General features: G+C 43.8%; 1 protein-coding gene across 2 annotated transcripts in view; it reads left to right on the top strand.

Moving 5' to 3' along the window:
• SERINC5 (serine incorporator 5) overlaps positions 1-15,215 on the top strand; it is a 156,785-nt gene that overhangs the window by 71,428 nt on the left and 70,142 nt on the right. The gene's annotated exons all lie outside the window — the stretch shown is intronic.

Genomic DNA, 15,215 nt, shown 5'->3' with positions numbered 1-15,215 from the left:
AACGAGCATTGTCAACCATCATAAACATGGGGCTGGAGGGAACAGAGAAATGGCACAACGAAGAATGGAAGAAGATAAAGTAGCCTCAGAGCGATGGGAACAGGAAACAATGCATAGATACTGTGAATAGCTGAATCTTGATACTCTGCATAGAAATTTAATAGGATGGTTCTGTGACTTGATTAAACTGTAATTCGAGCTCATTCTTCAAAAGTTTAAAAAATTGCCTAGCTGTCATTCTTTCAAATGCAGGTGGAGAGCACCCCGAAAGGTGCTGGGGATTTCAGAGGTGCTGAGTAACACACAGTTATTATCGCCATAGAGCTGACCCTCAGGTAGGGTAGAAGAGAGCAATTTGGCAAGTGTGTCTGGACGGGGCCTGTGATGCTGAACTGTGTGTGTCTGAAAGTTAAAAATATGTGAACTCCATTAGTGGATATTGGACAGTGGTGTTGGCTCAGCTATGACTCGGCTGACCTTCGGGGACACATGGTAACTCAGGAATGCTCTCCCCATTCTGGAGACAGAGCTGAGGTGCCTGGGAGGTTTATAAAAGGGAATGAAGTGTTTTTGCCTCCTCAGCAGGGCTGAGCATAATCACAAGGGGTTGGGTATTCTGGGGGTGTGGTTTTAAAATTTCAGCGAGACTGTCTCTGCAGTCTTCAAATAAATCTAAAATTATCTTTCGACATGCTGGCTTTCATCAGTGTGGGGTTTATTTTTGGTTCCATGGGGTGTGTTTGTGTGACAGATGTGAGGACGTTTTCTGTTCCAGCTATTGACGGCTTCTGAGCCACAGAGATGAGCACTGGAAGCTCGTAGACACGTTCTCCCCCCGTTCCTTCCCACCCCATCTGAAAAACTTTCTGTGGGTGGATAAATTAAGGTACTTTATTTTCTGCTAAAAAAAAAAAAATGACATATGGGAGATGTACAATTTGATTCACTTAAGGCCCAAGTTTCATTTGAGGACAGCCCTGAAGAGGGGAAGAGTCTCATGGGAGAAGGCAGGAGCAGAGGGTTGGGACAGCTGGAATGCAGCCCAAAGGAGCTGCTCCTTTGGCTCTTGATTTGCGGAGTAAGTTATCACCAGTTGTCACTTGCTTTTGAAATGTGCATTTGTACTTAAGCAGTTAAGAGTTAGGCACAGCTCCTCAGCTGTTCTTCCTAGCAGCGCAGGGGCGAGGCAGACTTTTCCTACGAAGAGCCAGCTAGTACACACTGGAGGCCCTGTGGTCCCTGTAGCAGCTCTCGCCTTTGTAGTGCAAAAGCAGCCAAAACAATATGTCAGCCGATGGCATGGCCAGCCAACAAGTGTGGCTGCGTTCCAATAAAACTTTATTTACATAAATAGGAGGCTAGCTGGATTTGACCCACTGGCTGTCGTTGGCTGACTCCTGTGTTAGACCCTCCATGGTCTTACATGTGTTATGTGCAGTTATTCTCCCGTCTCTCTCAAAAGGGAAACGTCAGTGGCCTAAACATTGTGCTCAGAGTACCCAAGTTCTTGCTTAAGTTGCAGATAACTGACGAGGCTGTGTGAACCACATACTGGGTAGACTAGGTAAGAATAATGTGGCAGTAAATTAGTATGACATGTTTAATAGTAATTATGTGTGTGTGGCATTTTGGAATAAATGGCAAATTGTTTACAGGTTAAAAAAAAAAAAGTCTTTTTTTTTTCTTTCTTTTTGTTTTAGAGACAGGGCCTTGCCCTGTTGCCCAGGCTGGAATATGGTGGCACGATCATGGCTCACTGCAGGCTTAACCTCGTGGGCTCAAGCGATTCCCTGCTTCAGCCTGCTGAGTAACTGGCACCATAGATGTGCACCACAATGCCTGGCTATTTTTTTTTTTTTTTTTGGAGATGGAGCCTCCCTATGTTGCCCAGGCTGGTCTCAAACTCCTAGGCTCAAAGCGACGATACTCCTTCCTCAGCCTTCCAAAGTGCTGGGATTATAGGTGTGAGCCGTTGTGCCTAGCCAGTTGTCTTTTTATGTATTCTGTCAAAAGACAAAATTACAAATTTAGTTGGAAAGTTGAACTGGATTTTATTTGTGATTCTAGAATGTTCCAGTTAGCTGAGCAGAGGAGGGTGTCTTTATAGGCAGAAAAGGCTTGAAAAAAGCAGAAACAGAACAAAGGTTTAAAACAGAGAGGATTTCCTTATTAGGCAGACTCACATTGACTGGAATCTTTCAGTGTTTTTTTTTGTTTGTTTGTTTTCGGTTTTTGTTTTTAAAGAAAACTGGCCCCCAAATTCAGTGGCACTTAGTACAAGTGGCTTCATTTTGGTTTGGTCTGGTCTGCTGGGGCCTAGTGCAGGAGTCAAAAACAATGGCCTCTCCTACTAAACTTAAACAATCCAAACCAAGCATTTTGCTGATCCAGGAAGAAGCGGGGATGGAGAAAACGACTGGGCGCCCTAGTTCCCCAGCTGCAGGGCACTGTCATTCAATTCCAGGTCTGATATAAGAAAGATGCTGGGGCCAGAAACTTAAATGTCTGCCATGTCCTGTTCCCACCACTAGAACTGGGGAACAGGTAATGGGGCTCGCCAATCTTGAGGTTATAGGTATGCTGTAGAGTCCTGTCTTTTGGGGAATATTAGGTCCTAATGTCCTGCCTAAGGCAAACATCATGACTAGTCTGAATTAACCGTGAAAATACTTGAAATATCCATGAAGTAGAGCATAGTTTTGTGCGTACAGCATTTCACTAGTAGAACGTTAGCTCCTTTTAGCATGAACTTTTACCCTGTTTTATTCACAGGTCGTATCCTCCTAATTTAGAGTGATACCTGCACATAGTAGATGGGAATGAGTGCATGGATGATCAGACTCTATGCTGTAATACATGTGTATAATTATGTCATGTAACATATAGTATGGAATGAAGATTATACATGCAAACTCTGAATTCACTGGATTTTTACAAATTATATGTTCATGTTTGTAATCCCAGCACTTTGGCAGACCAAGATGGGAGGATCACTTGAGCCAAGAGTTCGAGACCAGCCTGGGCAACATGACGAAACCCTGTCTCTACAAAAAATACAAAAATTAGCCAGGCATGGTGGTGCATGCCTATAGTCTCATCTACTTGAGAGGCTGAGGTGGGAGGATTGCTTGAGCCAGGGAGGTGGAGGTTGCAGTGAGCCGAGATTGTGCCATTGCACTCTAGCCTGGGTGACAGAGTGAGACCCTGTCTCAAAAAAAAAAAAAAACAAACTGAAGACAGTTATGTAAATAGTTGAACTTGCAAATAATGTATCACCACTGTGTTCCACATCCACACATTTAAGAAGAAAGCAAGCTAATTTTGACTGAGTGAGGTGGCTCCCACCTATAATCCCAGCAGTGTGGGGATGCTGTGGTGGGAGGATCTTGTGAGACCAGGAATTTGAGACCAGCCTGTGCAACATAGTAAGACCCTGTCTCTACAAAAAGTAAAAAAGTAGCGGGTGTGTTGGCATGCACCTCTAGTCGCAGCTGCTGGGAAGACTGAAGTGGGAGGGTGGCTTGAGCCCAGGAGTTTGAGGCTGCAGGGAGCTATGATTGTGCCACTGCACTCCAGCCTGAGGGACAGAGCAAGACCCCTTCTCTATTAAAATAAAAAATAAAAAGAGGCTAGCAGATTTGAGGCTTACTTAGACTATAAGCATGTGTTTTCTCTAAATGGTTAGAATAGAAAGACCTGCATGTTTCAGCAGTTAGTCCTCTCTTTGTAGAAATTTCACATTTCTGTGTTCAAGAGATATCTTTCCATCAGCCGTGTTCACCTCAGGGCAGCCCAGCCCAGTGTCTTCTGTTAGAGCCTGTGTTCTGTGTGGGGCCATAACCATATTTTCTAGCCAAAACAGAAGTTCAGACCTCCGTAGCTGTGGTTTTAAGTTGTCTTGAGTTAGGAATAGATTTATGTGTTGGGCTCAGAGGGCCCTATTCACTCTCTTCCTGGCTTTAGTTTTAGGGGTAGTGCTTACAAAGACCCTCAGAAATCTGGAAGATTGACTTGTTGACCCTGCGGGGGCAGCACAGGAGTACCTGGCTGAGAGATGGTGTGTCCCTGGCTCTGCCTCTCTTGCCGGCACCTCCACTCCTCTCTTCTGCTGTCTCTATTACCCCCAATTTCAGAGTTTCCAAAAGCCTCCTTATGGAGAGTTTGGCAGTATTCGTCCAAATTTTAAATGTACTAACTTTATGACTTCTGTCATAAAGCTGACTTCATGTCCTTCTCAACACTTTACATGTGAACAGAGAGATACACATAAGGATGATATCCATGGTACATTGTTTATAATAGTGAAAAAAAAAATCAGAAAAAAACTAAATGCCTATCAGCAGGATAACAAACTAGATTAGAGTCCATCAAGTTGTAGAATTCTAAATTTTTATTTATTTTTCTGAGACAGGGTTTTGCTCTGTTGCCCAGACTAGAGTGCAGTGGCGCGATCATGGCTCACTGCAGCCTCAACCTTCTGGGCTGAAGTGATCCTCCAACCTCAGTCTCCTGAACTCTTGGGCTCAAGAGATGCTCGTACCCCAGCCTCCTGAGTAACTGGGACTACAGGCGTGCACCACCATGCCTGGCTGATTTTTTAATTTTTTATAGAGATGGGGTCTCTCACTGTGCTGCCCAGGCTGTTCTTGAACTCCAGGGCTCAAGTGATCCTCCTGCTTTGGCCTCTCAAAATGCTGGGATTACAGGTGTGGGCCACTGGGCCCAGCCTAGAATTCTGTGTAGTATGTAAGAAGATGCAAATAGATTTATGTGTTAAACATACAGCAACCTCCAAGACATAATGAATGTAGAATAATGGCACAGCAAAGGGTCTAGAAAGATCCACTCACACCTGGGGACAGTGGCACCTCTAGGGAAGCAATCAAGTTAAAATAGAGGCATTGATGGTCAAGGACACTGGGTTATTTGTATTTTTATTGTAATTTACACATTTGGCAGTAAAAATATAATTGTTTTGCTTATATAAGTGCAAATAAATAAAATTGAGAATAATCCTTTGCAGTTAGATTTCTTTTTTTCTTTCTTTCTTTCTTTTTTTTTTTGAGACGGAGTCTTGCTCTGTCTCCCAGGCTAGAGTGCAGTGGTGCAATCTTGGGGCACTGCAAACTCTGCCTCCCGGGTTCAAGCGATTCTCCTGCCTCAGCCTCCCAAGCAGCTGGGATTACAGGTGTCCACCACTGCGCCCAGCTAATTTTTGTATTTTTTAGCAGAGACAGGGTTTCACCATCTTGGCCAGGCTGGTCTTGAACTCCTGACCTCGTGATCCACCCACCTCTGCCTCCCAAAGTGCTGGGATTACAGGCGTGAGCCACCGTGCCCAGGCTTGCAGTTAGTTTTCTTGAAAGTGTGGGTAGTATGCTCACCAGGTGCACTTCCTGATGGTCTCCTCAGTCTGGAGCTCAGCTGCTGCTTCCACGGTGCTCTAGAGAATGTTCCCATCAGGGTTCCAGATGACTGACTCCTTGCTGCCAAATCCAGCGTTACATCAGAGTCCTCATCACATTTGCCCTCTTGGCCATATTTGACACTGCCGACGGCTCTTTCAACTTCTCTCTTGCCTGGCACTTTTTCAGTTTCCTCCTCGGATTTTTTTCTTCTTCCCAGCTCCTAAAGGTTTGCATTCCCCAGGGTTCTGTGCTTGGCTCACCTCCGTCTCCCTGCTCACTTGCACATTCTGTCTGGTTGCCTCCTTTGCTGTGTCCACTTCCAAATCTCTCTAGTTGAGCTCTTTCTAGAGCACTCTTGTTTAGTCATCCTCCCACACTTCTTCATACAGGCAGCTCCAGTGCAACCTGTTATTAGGTGAATTACTGCTCCACCACCCCGAAACTGCTCGCCTGCAGTTCCTATCCATGATTGGCCTGCCAACCTAAAAACAGTTCCTAGGCCTCGGTTCTTCCGCCTTTATTATAGTCCACATCAAATCAGGAAGCAGACCTGTATCTATTCTACAGCCCCCAACCCCCACTGCTGCTGCCTCTTTGAAGAGCTACAAAACTTTTCTCTGGGAAAATTGTTTTTCTTTCATAATCAGTAACTGGTGTGGTTCTTGTTTGCACCATCTGCCTTTAGTTTTTTTTGTTTGTTTGTTTTGAGACGGAGTTTTCGCTCTTGTTGCTCAGGCTGGAGTGCAATGGTGTGATCTTGGCTCACCATGACCTCCACCTCCTGGGTTCAAGCGATTCTCCTGCCTCAGCCTCCCGAGTAGCTGGGTTTGCAGGCATGCACCACCACGCCCGGCTAATTTTGTGTTTTTTTAGTAGAGATGGGGTTTCTCCACGTTGGTCAGGCTGGTCTTGAATTCCCGACCTCAGGTGATCTGCCTGCCTCAGCCTCCCGAAGTGCTGGGATTATGGGCGTGAGCCACCGCGCCAGCCTTCTGCCTTCAATTTTCCCTAATTCTCTCCATGGAGATTGAAATGAGTTGAATCCTGTTCTGCATCTGTGGAGGAGCCTTCTTCCCATAGTTATTAGTCTTCTGTGAGTTGTCTCCTTTGGAGCTTGTTGTTTAACAGTTTGCTTAGAGTTGCTTTCTGGCTGCTTAATCCTCTCTATGAATCTCTGATCTTGACAAAATATTCATGGTGGAGGAAGAGCTGTGAACTTGCAGTCTCAGTCTTTGCATGCTTTTTGAGATTAATTTTCATTCCTCTTTTGGCTTTTAATAATGATACAATGTAGATTTTTCTATTAATAATGCTCACATAACCCAAAGAAAAGAGAAGCCAGTACTGGTTGTTGCTATTGTGTATTAAATAGCCCCAGATCCCCCAAAGGGCCTCAAAGGCAATCACTTACTGAGAAATGAGCCTTGGTTGCCAAGAGGCTGCGTAAGGAAAGAGGGAAGCTGATTTTAGTGTTCCCCATTTCATGGCTGTTGTCCACTGGCCAATCACAGGAAGTCATCAGTGTGGTGGGCCCTGGAAGTACTTCATGGAGAAAAACAAACTGTTCTGGAAAGTTTGAAGATGAATGGAATATCAGAAAAGGGAGAGGCAGACTGGGAGACATTCTAGGTTCTGAAATGCATTTTCAAGTGAGGGATATTAAAAAGAACTTGCAAATCTAGTTCTTCTGGTTTTTATGAACTTCATTTATCCTTCATGCTGAGCTGCCCAAAGCCTTCTTTGAAATTTGATATTAATATAATGAAATGTAAGAATAATTAGCTTTGCTAATATTGCATTTTCTTTTTTCTTTCTTTTTTTTTTTTTTTTGAGACGGAGTCTTGCTCTGTCACCCAAGCTGGAGTGCAGTGGCGCAATCTCAGCTCACTGCGACCTCTTCCACCTGGGCTGAAGCTAGTCTCCTGTCTCAGCCTCGTGAGTAGTTGGGACTACAGGCGTGTGCCACCACGCCAGGCTACTTTTTGTATTTTTAGTAGAGATGGGGTTTCACCATGTTAGCCAGGCTGGTCTCGAACTCCTGACCTCAGGCAGTCTGCCTACCTTAACCTGCTCAAATGCTGTGATTACAGGCGTGAGCCACCGCGCCTGGCCTAATATTAACTGAGTCTCGCTCTGTCGCCCAGGCTAGAGTGCAGTGGTGTGATCTCGGCTCACTGCAAGCTCCGCCTCCCGGGTTCACGCCATTCTCCTGCCTCAGCCTCCCAAGTAGCTGGGACTACAGGCGCCCGCTGCCACGCCCGGCTAATTTTTTTGTACTTTTAGTAGAGACGGTGTTTCACCGTGTTAGCCAGGATGGTCTCGATCTCCTGACATTGTGATCCGCCCACCTCGGCCTCCCAAAGTGTTGGGATTACGGGCGTGAGCCACCGCGCCTGGCAATATTGCGTTTTCTAATTTCAAGTAACACTACTACACAACTACAACTTTCATCTACTTCCTCTCCATTTCTTAAGAAGCCACTCCCAAAACTCCCAAAACTTATACATGTTTTCTATGTTTATAGCATCTGGGCCCCTGGCCAATTAGACCTGTAGGTCTTCCTGTAGCTTTTTTGTTGTTTATTTGCCTGGGATTGAAGTTGTTTTAGGGACATAGCTAGCATCTCTCCTGTGTAAACAGAATTACGTGAATTTTCTTCTTGCTTGCGTCTTGTTGAGTTTATTACTTGTTTTCATGTTTTGGAAATGTTTTTCCTAATTTGTGAGATCACAATGCTTTCTTCTGGATGGTGGCTAGGTCTCTGAAGGACAAGTAGCGAGTGCTATTTTTTGGACCTCAGTTCTAATATAAATGCACCAAGAAAGATTCACCTTATTGACAGGCCAAGCATGGTTATTGACAGGCCGAGCGTGGTGGCTCATGCCTGTAATCCCAACACTTTGGAGGTCCGAGGTGGGTGGATCACCTAAGGTCGGGAGTTCAAGATCAGCCTGGCCAACATAGTGAAACCCCATACCTACTGAAAATATAAGAAGTTAGCCGGGCGTGGGGGTAGGCGCCTGTAATTCCAGCTACTCGGGAGGCTGAGGCAGGAGAATCACTTGAACCTGGGAGGCAGAGGTTGCAGTGAGCTGAGATTGCACCAGTGCACTCTAGCCTGGGCGACAAGAGTGAAACTCTATCTTTTTTTTTTTTTAAAGAAAGTTAATCTTTCAATCCAAAGTTAGTAGATCCTTTGGTAAAGTGAATAGAGCATCTTCTGGGTTCTAAGATGTTCAGTTTCCCACCTTGTTTAAATTGGAATGCATTAGTTTGTGGATCGTGTAATGTGCCTGAGTCTCTTCCCTGAAATTCTTTTTATATAATATAATAGTGCTTTAGAATTAAAGAAGCTAACTTAATGACTACTTTGGGTTAGGAACTGTGATAAGCACTTCACAGGCATTATATGATGTCATTCTCAGGCAAGTCCGTGAAATGGGTGTCGGTATCGTTTCATTTTACAGATAGCACTTGAGGCTCAGGTTGTACATATGTGTAGCTAGCTCAAGTTAGCAATGGAGTTAGGATTGGAAGTCTTATGAGCTATTTATTCTTACTTGATAGTTTGTGGTTTTGAGTTTGGTTGCTTTGAGGATTGAAAGGAAACACTTTGCTCTCAGGGGTCTGTGTAGACACAACATACAGGCTGTGCGTGGTGGCTCACGCCTGTAATCCCTGTACTTTGGGAGGCTGAGGCAGGCAGATCACCTGAGGTTAGGAGTTCGAGACCAGCCTGGCCAACATAATGAAACCCCATCTCCTAAAAATTCAAAAATTAGCTGGGCATAGTGGTGTGTGCCTGTAATCCTAGCTACTTGGGAGGCTGAGGCAGGAGAATCGCTTGAACCTGGGAGGTGGAGGTTGCAGTGAACTGAGATTGCACCACTGTACTCCAGCCTGGGCAACAGAGCAAGACTCTGCCTCAAAAAAAAAAAAAAAAAGAAACAACATACAATGTGTGAGCCTCGCTTAAGTGCCCTGTCCTTGGGTGCCCAGAGCCAGACTTAAGAGGTAACACCCTTAGCAGGCACGTCCCCTTCACCCTGTGGTGTGGAATTTGTATGTGATGTATTTTTTCTTTTTCCAAAACTGGAGTGGACTTTGGAACAGCAAATATTTAATCGGAGCAAATTCCCCTTGCCAGAATCCTGCTAGCTTGTTCACCTTGGAGATTCTTTGTCCGAAAATACTCACCACATACTGAAAACTAAATGTGCTAAGTCACCCACAGAGTATAAAGGAGGTCTTGGTGAGGATTTGGAGCAGGGGGTTGTTTACCTGCTTTTGATGAATATACAGTGCCAATGTACTCACCCTTTGATGAGCCTTAAAGGGCCAGATTCTGGAGTAAACAAACAAGGGAGGGGATTTGTTGGGGATGAGGGCTCAGCCTGCTGCTGTTAGCATTCTCCTTGAAATGAATTTTGGAGGAAGAAAAAAGAGAGGTAGGGAGGTAGAGAAGGTCTAAAGGTGAAAGATGGGCTGGTGTAGATGGAAGAGGAGCTAACGTGCATGTGTTATGGGGGAGATGTGGTTCAGGAATTAGAGTTGCTGATGGAGTGGAAAAGAGAAGGTGGGGAAAAAATAATTTAATGAATGTTTTAGAGCAATAAATCCTGTGTAAATGAAACAGCCTAATGAATGAGGTGGTATGGCTTCTCCATGAATGTAATTTTTACAGATTTAAAGCAATATTACCTCCTCGTTGCTGGCACTACTCATACAGGTGTAACTTTTGTTTTGGGTTAGACTCTGAAGCATTCATTTGTGTGTGTCCCCTACCATATTTCAGCACCTGAAAAATTTAACCATGCTGTTTGGTCACTCATGTTTAAACACAGCTAAAAATTCAGGTTCCTCCAGAAAGCACCTGTGTGACTGACTTCTTACCTGCCTGCGGGTGCTTCCTGTATCCAGCCCCAATTGCGATTCTAAAGCAATTTCCAGACCAGACTGTTCTCGCTGGGATGCCCCTTGGTGATACCCTAAGAGCAAACTTCTGCTCTGTTCTTCACTTCTGCTCTCTGTCCCCTGCCCATTGTACTCCTCCCTCCACCCCAAACAGCAATGCCATAAAAAAAAGAAAGAAGAAAACAAAAGAGCTTTATCTGATTCTTCTACTTCATTCTTGATTCTTGTCATCTGTGCTGTCCTGCCAATTGTGAGCTCTACCTGCAGAATCTCTGGTTTCTCTGCCTGGGGTTACCTTCTTCACCTGTTCCCACTGGCCTTCAGACTTGTCCCCTTGCCTCAAGTCTGTACCCTTTCACTACGTTCTTCCACTTTGTAGCCAAAGATGTTCTAGCTTCAGTAGTGCTTTTTCCCTTGCTTATAGGATAGGGGCCCGATTGCTAAGCCTGGCATGCACCTGGCCCTTCCCAGCAAGACTTTGCCTTCGTAGGGAAGGGAAAAATGGCTCCCTTCCACTCTTCTAGGTTTTTTCTCTGGGAAGCAAATTAAATTAACATAAGACCAATTACAGGAGAAAAAGCAATTTTAAAAAGGGTCAGATAGGCTGAGCGTGGTGACTCACACCTGTAATCCCAGGACTTTGGGAGGCCGAGGTGGGCAGATCATTTGAGGCCAGGATTTCAAGACCAGCCTAGCCAACATGGCGAAACCCCATCTCTACTAAAAATACAAAAATTAGCCAGGCGTGGTGGTGAGTGCCTGTAATCCCAGCTACTCAGGAGGCTGAGGCAAGAGAATCACTTGAACCTGGGAGGCAGAGGTTGCAGTGAGGTGAGATTGTGCCACTGCACTCCAGCCTGGGCAACCGAGTGAGACTCTGTCTCAATTTAAAAAAAAAAAAAAAGGTCAGATGATAGAAGCTTATAGCATCTTGAACTACAGAGAGGAATAGGGGCTTGGGGCCTCGGAGTCGCTGGCAACACGTAATGGGAAGGTGAGGGGAAGAAATGTATGGTGAATAAACATCTGATACACTTTACTAATGTAGATTTCCTCTATAGATGTAAATTTTTTGTATAAAACAGCAGCTTTGCAGAGCTACTCCTGTGTCTGCAGCTTCTCAGAATAATGAGCTTGAAATATGCAAAGAAGAATATTTTAGGGTGGCATATCTTGGTTTTTGTGAGTGACGCCAAGGTCAGAGGTAACCAGGTCCACGAACATTTGTGTCTTTCCACAGTGTTGGACTTTTATTGATGCTATTTCAATTACAAAAGCCACCAGCTATGTGGAGTTCCCAGGGAGGCAATTCTTAGTACTTCTCATCCACTCGTTAGATCTGTAGGCACACAGGTTCCAGCCTCTGCACCAGCCAGTCAGTATTGCAAACCTTACACAATCGTATACTCTGTCAATGTATAAATGTTACTGATTAAACATTGCACAACAAACAAAATAACATTTGACATTAAGAGAAAGGGAATAGGAAAAGGGTTAATGAACTAGTCCAGGGAGAGCAACAAAGAAAAAAAGAATTTCGTGGTCTGGGCTGGTCAATCTGGTTGGTCGTGTAAGAAAGTCTTTGATGTGGGCATAGCCTTCAGGGGCAGATGCCAGGTGCTTGTCACTAGTTAAAATGGTACCTACCCTTTTTATGGCCACAGAGTCCTCCAGTGAGGACTGATAGTTGAAGACTGTGCTTGTTTGTCTACTTATCTGGTTGGACGCAGTCTTTATTTATCAAGAAAAACATCTTGTCTCTATTGTGACAAAATGGCGTAAAAAAAGTCATAAAAAATGTACAGTTTTAGGAATTTCCCGAAAACAAAATGTTGGCTATTTCCTCATGAAGTCTTTCACATGTCTTCATGAAAATGGAGCTGTCCAGGTATAGTGGCTCACACCTGTAATCCCAGCACTTTGGGTGGCTGAGGCAGGTGGATTGCTTGAGTTTAGGAGTTAGAGACCAGTCTGGGCAACATGGTGAAACACCATCTCTACAAAAAATAACAAATAAAAAATTAGCTGAGCTTGGTGGTGCATGCCTGTAGTCCTGGCTACTCAGGAGGCTGAGGTAGGAGGATGACTTGAGCCCTGGAGGCGAAGGTTGTAGTGAGCTAAGATCAGGTGACTGCATTCCAGCCTGGGCAACAGAGTGAGACCCTGTCTCAAAAAAAAAAAAAAAAGGAGTGGGGAGAAAATGGAACTCTTTGTTTGTTTGTGTAAAGGAAAATAAACCCTCTCAGGACTGCCCAAACTCTTTTTGCCAAAGGGAAACTTAAGACTGGAGAGACAGGTGACACTGCTGCTGTCCCCTCGCACCTTGCCTCCCTGCTTGACAGATAGCTGTGACTTCCCAACCTTATGTCAAAGTGCTGTGCATTAGCCAGACCCCTGGAGAAGGCAAAAGGCCTTGTGCATCCCAGATGACTGCCCTCAAATTGCTCATAAGTAAATTCTCTGCTGGCCCCTAAACCTTTCAAGATGTGTATCTTCCCATAGAAAAGGACATGTCAGCTGTAACTTGAGGTTTGTGACCTAAGTCTAGCTCCCTGTCCATGGAATTGCAGTCTGTTACATTTCACACTGACATTGCCCATTACAAGTTTTTCTTCCCAGGTGCAGAACAAAGACAGGAGAGCAGTCATTTCTCTGCCTATCCTGAGACTGCATAATTAACTCTTTCTTTACTCCCTTTTTGAATGTTTATCGTATCTCTTGTATAGCGGAGTTTACTGGGCACTAGTTAAAATCTAAGGAGAACGTCGCGTTTGCCTCACCACCTTCCCCTCTTTTCCTGCATGCCTTCTCCCCTTTAAAGAAATGGGTAAATACTGAGGCTTCTGCAGCCTGTTTGGGAGCACCAGCCACAGAGGATTCTGTGACTTGTGTGTTTCTCAGCAGCCTCTCAAGCTCTGGCTTAATTATTCCCCATTGAGTCTCTCGCTTCAATCTCTCATTTGGGTTGACGTTTGTTTATGGAAATCCTGATAGCCACAGATATTACTGTTTCTTCAGTATCTTTTCTGGAGAAGGAACTGTAAATTCTCTTCTTTATCACACTTTACTTCTACTTCAGTTGTGTGCTATTTTTTTCTCTGTGATACTTTATTTTTCTTATGAATAATAGTTAAAATGTGATTTAACTTATTTTCTGTTCAGAAGAGTGTTCAACTTTGATGTTGATAAGAAGCAAGTTTTTTATGACTGACCAAATCCTTATTTTATGACGTTCCTAGGAATGTGCTGCTTGTTCATTGTGTAAGATTTTGATTATTCTGATAATGAAAGTGATGATTTCACATTGAAGCCTTCTAATTTGGCTAGAATAAACTATTGTCAACATTTGTCAGAAGATTAAGACCCATTAATAAAGAGCTCCAGTGGATCAAGAAAATACCCAATTAATAGCCAATTCAGAGAAAAAATCAGATGGCCATAAACTTGAGAAAAGATGCCGAATCTCACTAGTAATAAGGAAGATGTACATTAAAACAGGATAGTGGGTTTTTGCCTTTAAATTAGATGTCCCAGTTGGGCAATGTGCAATCTCAGATATTACTGGTAGGATGTAAATTGGTACAGCCTTTGAAAGTACGATTTAACTCTTACCTTGAAGTTTAAAAATGTAGATACGGGTTGAATATTCCTAATCCAAACATCTGAAATGTGAAATACTCTAAAATTTGAAGCTTTTTAAAGTGCCAACATGATGCTCAAAGGCAAGGCTCACTGGAGCATTTTGGATTTTTTGGGTTAGGGAACCTCAGCCAGTAATATAGTGTAAATATTCCAAATTCCAAAACATTTCTGGTCCCAAGCATTTTGGATAAGGGACATTCAACCTGACTGCTTGACCCACTAATTCCATTTCTAGCTCAGGTGTCTGTCCTACATAAATAATGGCACAGGTGCAATGAGGCATGAACAGCAGTATTTATTGAATTAGTGTTTGTGATAATAAAAACCAAGTAAGAAAATAAAATTTAAAAACACTCCCCAACAAAAAAATAAGATCAGCGTGAGAATGGTTATTGATTTTGAACTAGCCTTTCTACTATAAAAGATAGTGATGAAAAAGAATGTGATGGGATTTTGTATATTGATAGAGAAAGACTCTTCATGGCTTATTGTTTATTTTTGTTCTCTTTTCTTTTTTGAGATGGAGTCTTGCTTTGTTGCCCAGGCTAGAGTGTAGTGGCACGATCTTGGCTCGCTGCAACTTCTGCCTCCGGGGTTCAGGCAGTTCTTCTGCTTCAGCCTCTCTAGTAGCTGGGATTACAGGCACACACCACCATGCCAGGCTAATTGTTGTATTTTTAGTAGAGATGGGGTTTCACCATGTTGGCCAGGCTGGTCTCGAACTCCTGGCCTCAGGGGATCCACCCACCTCGGCCTCCCAAAGTGCTGGGATTACAGTCACGAGCCACTGCACCTGGCCCGGCTTATTGTTAATTGAGAAAAAATATTGCAGAACATTACGCACAGTCTTTTATTTTAAAAAGCTGTTTTAATATATTCATTATATGTATAGTATGATATGAGTGTATGTATGTGTGTTGTGTATGTATATGTGGGTGTGTTGTATATGTGTATACACACACGTTTATCTATGTGAATTCATACAAATACTCTACCCACCAAATTGTTTACTCTTCTGAGGGAGGGGAGTGACATTCTGGGTGGATAGTAAAAGAAGTCTCTGATTTTTTATTTCTGTATATGTATACATATCAACAAAAATATATCCATGTATTGAAATGGGATTTTTGGCCAGGTGCAGTGGTTCATACCTATTATAATCCCAGCACTTTGGGATGCCAAGACAAGTGGATTGCTGGAGCTCAGGAGTTCAAGACCAGTCTGGGCAACGTGATGAAACCCCATCTCTAC

This window comes from Colobus angolensis, unplaced genomic scaffold, assembly GCF_000951035.1.
Source record: "Colobus angolensis palliatus isolate OR3802 unplaced genomic scaffold, Cang.pa_1.0 Scaffold134, whole genome shotgun sequence".
Classification (NCBI taxonomy): domain Eukaryota; kingdom Metazoa; phylum Chordata; class Mammalia; order Primates; family Cercopithecidae; genus Colobus; species Colobus angolensis.
This window is presented reverse-complemented; position numbering and strand designations above follow the sequence as displayed.